Source organism: Panthera uncia (genome assembly GCF_023721935.1).
Source record: "Panthera uncia isolate 11264 chromosome A3 unlocalized genomic scaffold, Puncia_PCG_1.0 HiC_scaffold_11, whole genome shotgun sequence".
In the NCBI taxonomy this organism is placed as follows: domain Eukaryota; kingdom Metazoa; phylum Chordata; class Mammalia; order Carnivora; family Felidae; genus Panthera; species Panthera uncia.
Window position 1 is genome coordinate 48483606 of NW_026057578.1, and position 7572 is coordinate 48491177.

At 44.2% G+C, this 7572-nt stretch overlaps 1 pseudogene; it reads right to left on the minus strand.

Annotated features, from left to right (window-relative positions):
* Window positions 1–345: 345 nt before the first annotated feature.
* LOC125935990 (transcription elongation factor A protein 3-like) lies at window positions 346–1463 on the minus strand (annotated as a pseudogene).
* Window positions 1464–7572: the final 6109 nt, after the last annotated feature.

The following is a 7572-nucleotide window of genomic DNA, read 5'->3' on the forward strand; positions in this document are numbered from 1 at the left end:
ATAGTATGGAGTTCTCCAAAATATTAAAAATTAAATTTAGTTACCATACTATTGGGTATTTTCTCAAAGAAAATTAAAACACTAATTTGAAAAGATATATGCACCTCTATGTTTATTGCAGCAACAGTTACAATAGCAAAGATATGGAAGCAACCCATGTGTCCATTGACGAATGGATAAAGAAGACGTGGTATATAAATACAATGGAATATTATTCAGCCATAAAAAGGATAATATCTTGCCATTTGCAATGGCATAGAGAGATCTATAGGTATAATGCTAAGTGAAATACTTTCTGTTTGTTCTTCCTCATCTTGTTCAGTGAAATTGTGGCTGGCAGTTCCATCAGAAACTCCAGTGACTGCCATATTCATTACATAAGACAAAGGTATTCATGGGCTCAGCACTGCATGTCTGCACCTAGTTTTGGGTACAGTTCTTCCATCTACTGCACTGGAAGAGGTCAGTGGTGGTGCCACCCATCTTGGCCATCTGATGCTCACAGGTAACCTTCTGGGTCATGGAATTTCTCAATTCTCTCAGCTCATCACTGGCCATTTCCTCTGTCATCATCCTGGCAATAAGCACAACAGAGATGGCCCCACTGAGCACATTATTCCTCAGACTGGATTCCTGGAGTCCACAAGTTTGCTTATTTGTCTGTGAACTTGGTTCCAGTACTTCATGTCAGTGCTCTTGAGCTCCTAATAGATATCTTCAATTTCTGATGACTTCTTGTCACAGTTGGCTCCATAGTCCTTGCAATTGTCATCAGCCTTCAGGGCTGCTGAGGGCATTTCCACACACTTATCCTGCACAGAGTACCCTATGGGATAGTAGGGTGCCAGGAGATAGATGGAGGGGGCAAAAGTAAGGATTGAGGTGCTGCTGGGTGTTTTTGGAGTCTCTGCTTTTGATTTGCTGCTGTTTGATCTTTTCGTCGATGGCCTTTTTGTAGAGGAGGTGGCTGAAGATTTGGAGTCCACAGAGTCTCTCCTGTCTTTGGGCTCTTGTCCTTGTTTTTTTCCTTGGTGGAAAAAGTCCTGCCTCTGGTTTCTGATGGGAACAGTCAAGCCCTTTTTCTTTCTTTGCTTTGTCTCTTTCTTCTCCTTTTTCTTCTTTGGGAGGTCCAGGGGAGTTCAATAGCTCCAGTTTCTGATGAGGACTCTGACCAAGGACACCACCTTTTTGTCTGAGCAGTGCTTGTGGACCCTATTAGCAGCGATTCCAATCCTGGTTGTCTGGAATAGGTGGATGGACATCTGACAGCAGTTCAGTTCTTCAGAAGGTCAAGGACCCCTTCTGTGTTCTTTCTGGCCACAACCTTCTCCAAGATTTCTGGCAATACTCAGCAGTTCCTCTTCCTGGCCCATGTTATCACACAAAACCTGGCAAGGCATGCTAAAATAAAGAGAATTAAGAGTACACTTATCTTGATGAGCACCGAGTAATGTATACAGCTGTTGAATCTTTATATTATATACCTGAGACTAATAAAATGCTGGATGTTAGTTATACTTGAATAAATTTTTTTTAATTCCTCATTTTTTATAACTATACTGTGAGTAACAATGTGTATGCTTTGGCTCTTGAGAACATATACAGAAATATGTAGAGGTAAATCACACAATAATTCCATCCTTCTCTCATGTGGGTCAGAAAAATAACATTAAATATGCATACAGAAAATGATGGAGTGGCAAATGTAAACAATTGGTGAATCAGGGTAAGGGGTTTTAAAGGAGTTCACCACCCTAAACCTGTAATTTTATGTAAGTTTGACATTTTGTCAAGGTTAAAATCTACAAAAGAAAAAAGAATTGGGTTATCCAAATCTGGAAAGACCTTACCACGACTGGAGAGCCATGTGCAGCTATGTGCCTCCAAGGATTCTGGGTCCAAGCAAAGGTATGTGGAGACACACAGACTACATCCTCCATCCCATGGCTGCCTCACCTCTGATAAAGTGTTGTATCCTTGGCTAATTAAATAAGGACTTTAATCTAACACTCCTGTGTGTATGAGTGTAAGTGAGAATGTATGTGTGTATAAGAGAGTGTGTGCATGTGTGGGTTGTGTGTTCTCATCCCCAAAATTCATGACTCATCTCAAATATGGCAGAAACAGACCCTGTGAGGTGTTATAGCCCATGGACTTCCTGGAAGCAGAGCCATAAGAGGACGAACACTTTAAATATTCTAATTATTCCTTAATAAAGTTGGAGAAAAATGGAAAAAATAAAAATGAAAGGGCCACAATGAAGACACTTCCCTTACCTGCCCCACACTCACAGTTCCATGTGCAGGGATTTGTCAGGTTCACACAGGACCTTCTTAATGAGATCTGCATGATGCCTTTTTGTGTCATATCCATTAACAATTGATTTTAAGTAGTTTATTCAATCATGTGGCTTGAGTACTTCCCAATTAGTCTTCAGTGATGTCTTTATAAACACTTATGTCAAAACAATACTGAGCCAGACTACTCCCCAGACCCAGTCTCAGGAACTGACCCCAGCCTGTGAAACCCTGGGGTCATGATGCTGGGTCCCTGCTGCCATAGTTGCTGCAGGCTGTAGCAGTGGCTTCAGTACCTTTTTTGGGGGGAGCACAAAAGGGCAGCATGCCACTTCCACCCACAACTTGCTCCTCAGCCACTCTCTCCAAAAATTCCCAATTGTTGATGAGGGGTGAGGCCATCTGATGCCATTCAAACATCTCTCTTTGAAAGTTTGGAATGACAATGCATAGAAAGGTTGGGGCTGGACAGAGGGATTTTGACCCATGGGTGATGGGAGATATGGGTACATTCCTCTCCTGTCCCTCTTCAGAGTCAACAGTGCAGAGGCACAGAGGCTTCCTAAGGCCTCTCTGAACTTGCCAGCCACACCCAAAAATCAGCTGACATTGTTCTATTCACTCCCCCCTTTCCTGCCTAACCTCCCAATTTCCTCATTTCCCTGGATGGTACTCAGAGTAAAAGGTGAGCACATGTTCTGTATATCTCAGGATCTGTTTGCTAGGGAGCCCAGGCTAAGATAAACCCTGTCAAGAATTGACTAAAAGCAATACCAGACTGGGAGGATGAACTTATACAGAGGGTCACCATCACAGGCAGAGGAAATGAGCAATAAGGTGTTTAACTAAGCACTTCTGCCTGGGTGTGGCACGCGTGCTTCTCTTAAACCACAAAGCAGGGGGCTGTGACTGCCCACCAAACACATCTCTGGCCTCCTACTTTCTTTAATGTTATAAAAATGGCAGGTGCTGTGCAGATGCAAGTGTCGTTATGAGAATAACCCATGAGCCTCCAGGTTTCCAAAACATGTGGTTTGCTGCTATGAATTCTGGCCCATGCAAATTCAGGGCCTGGCAAAGAAGTCATCCAAAACCCCCAGAAAAAGGGAGCAGGCTTAAAGAGGATTTTATGAGATAGAATTTAAATCAATCATTTGAATGTTAAATCCTAAAATTACAGAGAACTCAAGTTATTTTTATTATGCCTTGGGAGCTGAATATTTTGACATATTAATCAGTTCTCCAAAATAGCATTTACATCAAAATTTTGGTTGCTTTTGATGGGTCTCTGTCCCTATTGTTACAATATAATCTCAGGTGAGTTGGGTGAGGCCAGGATGCCTCTGGTGATTTGTGACTCATGCACCATCTACCCCTGAATGGGAAAAATCATCAATTCCCTAGAGAACTTTCTTAGAAAATTTTCCAAGAAGTCTGTTTGTTTACACCTTGGGAATGGCAGTTAGATACAGCTATTCCACACAAGCCTATGAAACAGAGGCTCTTGTGACTGCTGAAGGGGTGCGGCCTCATATAATTGGGAAATGGCCCCAGGAGCTTTGACCTTGGCAGGGCTGGACATGTTGCTGCTAGTTTCTGCCTCAGTACACATTGCTAGTGGAAATGAAGGTCGTGGCTGCTGGGCTGGCATCATCTGCTCTGTGCTGCTCTCCAGTCACAAGCTGGTATGTCTCAGAAGTCAGCCAGCCCACCACTATATGCCATCAGCCACAAGAAAAGCTGGAAAAGAAACCACAGCTCTCATGGGTTGTTTTGAGAAGGATCAATAAATCATGCCTCTCTGTTTCATACTCAAGTTCAGAACCAACAGAGACATACTAATTACCAATTTCAAAGCTAATTGGGATATATCAAATGCAAGTGGAATCATACCAACTCATCCAAGTCATCAGAAACCTTGGGGTGCCTGGATGGCTCAGTCGCCCTTCGGCTCAGGTCATGATCTCACGTCTCATGAGTTCAAGCCTGGTGTCAGGCTCTGTGCTGACAGCTCAGGCCTGGAGTCTGCTTTGGATTCTGTGTCTCCCTCTCTCTCTGATCCTCCCCCACTCGCACATGGTCTCTCTCTCTCAAAAATAATAAATATTAAAAAAATATTTTAAAAAAGAAACCAAATGTCTGCTTTATAAACAAAGCAGCTGACCCTGGACAATGTAGCAAGGTGCATGGAAGCAGGGCCTTCCCAATTCTGTTCCCTCGAAGAGCCACTTTACCCACCAGTGACAGGAAGCCCTGACCATGAAACCCTCAGCCTGGGGTAGGGTATCTAGAGATCACTAGATGCTCCTTGCAGGAAAGTATTTCCCTAAGTCAAAGACAGGAAGGGGCCAAACCACACATGCCTTATTCCCAAGGAGAAAGGAGGAAATGAGTAGGGAGAGGCCAGGAGTGCCCCTTTCATGGAAGAAATGTCAGGAGTAAGGAGCAAAGTCATCTATCCATTACCAAAAGTTCTCATTGTAAAGGACACCCTGCCTCATATAACTTAAACTCCATCATTCTCTGTAGCCTAGAGTGAAATGTTCTGAGGTGTTTCCTTTAGGAATGCATGTTTATATAGTGAAATGACAGAGTGTATGCAGTTAACTTAAACAAGTCCAACTAACAAACTCCCCACTCAAGAGAGGGCAATGCGAGAGCAATTTCAATAGTACAGGCCATTGTACACTTGAGAGATGGAGATGCAAGACTCATTATCCATACAGCATGTGCACTATACAGTTTCAGAGATAGTTCTTGGTATAGAGCATAAGGTATTTTTATTCTGTGTAACTGGGTGCATTACCAGCTTCTCCAACACCCACTCTGGTATGGCTGAGAGAGGTTCTACATCACAGGACCAGCCTCCTGGGGACAGCAGGTCACCCATTTCCCCTCAATAATGGAGCTTGTGAGTGTGATGACGATCCTCAGGGCTGCCATCACCATCACTAACATGTCCCTGGAGAAGGCAAAGATGATGGTATGCCTTCATGGAACAGGGGCATCACAGATACCTGGCCTTGGTGGAAATACCCTGAAGAAATACACAGTGCACCTGTCTTAGGCTGGGTTTCCTCAGAAACAGAACTGAGACAGCTTTTGAGTACAAGAGTTTTGTTTGGGAGGTATCTCCAGGACACACCAGGAGTGGAATGGGGTGGTAAGATGGGGAAGTCTCTCTCAAAAGGCATGTATAGCCTGCCTCATGGGTGTATGTGGCAGACTTCAGTGTACAGAGGCGCCCCTACACAACAGTGCACTAACAGCCAGGACGTGAGTAATGCAGTGGTCACGGGAGGGGATCTGGGTGGGAACTCACACATCTGCAGCAGTCACCTAGTGCTTCTTTGCACCCATTCTCCTGTAGCAATCACCTCCTGGACAAAGCTGCCACTCTCCACCACCCTCACAATGGCTAAGGGCAGGACCTGCATCCAAACACATCAGAGTCACATTATTCTCCTTCACGTTCCTTTTACCAGCCTCCTGGGGTCCCATCCTCCTATGGAGAGCCACCGTCTTCTGCCCTGAACTCTCAGCTGCTTATCTTCTCACACTCATGACCACTAGAATAGTATGACCAAAGTCATTAACACTTAAAGACATGTAGGTATCTGCATGTTCTGTTGCTTCGTCTGGAATGCTTTTCCTCTAAATGCCTTCATTGCTCCCTCCTCCAACGCTCCTTCTCCATAATCACTTCCTAGACTCTTCTTTATTTATTCTCAGCACCTAACATCCTCTATGTTTCATCCTCTATATTGTCCATTTATCCTACCATTTTGCCTCTAAGAAAATTTCCTTGCACATAGGAGCTAGCCAATATATATTTGTAGAATAAATTGATAAATTATATATAAATGAAAGAGTGTCAAGTGTGAGGCCAATGTTACTTATCCAGGTGACTCTCAAAGGTGTTGGAAGAACAATCATCATCTGAGCTCCAGCTTCCCCCTTCGTCATCAAGGAAGTCAGCCAAAGCCATAGTTCTACAAACTGTATTCCAAGTGCCCTGAGGTTTTATGGACTTCCACTGCATGGAGGTGGAGGGGCAAACAGAGTCTGGATAGTATGCACTCAATCCTTCACATGTTAGAAAGAAAACAAAGGAGGAGAGATGTGACTGGAATCTACTGAATATCCTGTGTACATTGAGGCATTTTATATACATTTCATTTAATCCCCACAACAACCCTATGGCTCAAGGACAATTACTATCCCCATTTGGTCATGAGAACTGAGGCTTCAAAGGACTTGCTTACCAAATGCAGGAAGACAACTTTGCAGTCATTCCTCTTCAATACCAAGACCAATGACTGTGACCAACAGGAACCTCCATGTCCTACAGCTCTTGACTGACCTGAGGGGCCATTCCTACCGGGGACTCTGCTCTGGGGTCAGTTTTTGTCCTGCCTCAGACAGATTGCAGCATCTGTGATCTCAGCCTAGGGGAATAAATGGGTATCTCCCTTTACTATGCCTATGCAAGGAGAGCAGTGTGCACTCATCCAGCTCTAAGCAAGACGCCTATATGGCACGCCAGTCATGCAAGATGGCTGGGCACATACTAGTATGGTTTCTCCATTCAGCTACTGCTGGACAAAATCCTCACTTTAAGACACCAGAGAGGCCATCAGAAACAGATGCACAGCTTCCATTTCAATAAAGGGAAAGATATGAGAAAGAGTAATTTGTGTCACTTTTGATTTTGGGCTTAAGGGACTGAATTGCTTTAGGGGCTATACCAAACCACAGGCTCCTTGGATACAGTTGTTTATGTTGGCATTCTTGTAATAAATAATGTAGCTCAGCCAGGCAAGCTAGCTTGGAACTACCACTCCCATCCTTCACTGCAAAAAATATTTGGAAAGGTCTAGATTCTCTGGGGTGGCTGCTGAGCCCTAGCCCAGCCTGGCTGCAGGCTGTGTTTTCAGCTGTGACACTTTCCATCCAAAGGCCTTTGTTCTGTCCCCATGTTTCCTTGGCCTTGCTACCTTGTGATGCTCATTCGAGGCCCTCCACCAGGGGTGCTCTTTCCACTCCCAGCTCTCACTGTACCTTTTCCAGTTACTAGTAAAGCACAGTAAACCAACCCAAAGTTAATGATGTGAAACACTGTTTCATTATGCTCACAGACTCTGTGGGTTGGGACTTCAGAAAGAACATAACAAGGACAATTGTCTCTGTCCTACAATGTCTGGGTCAGGAGTCAGAGGGATGCAGGTGTTGCACATCTGATTCTGACAGGCATGCACAACAGAGGCAAGGCAGG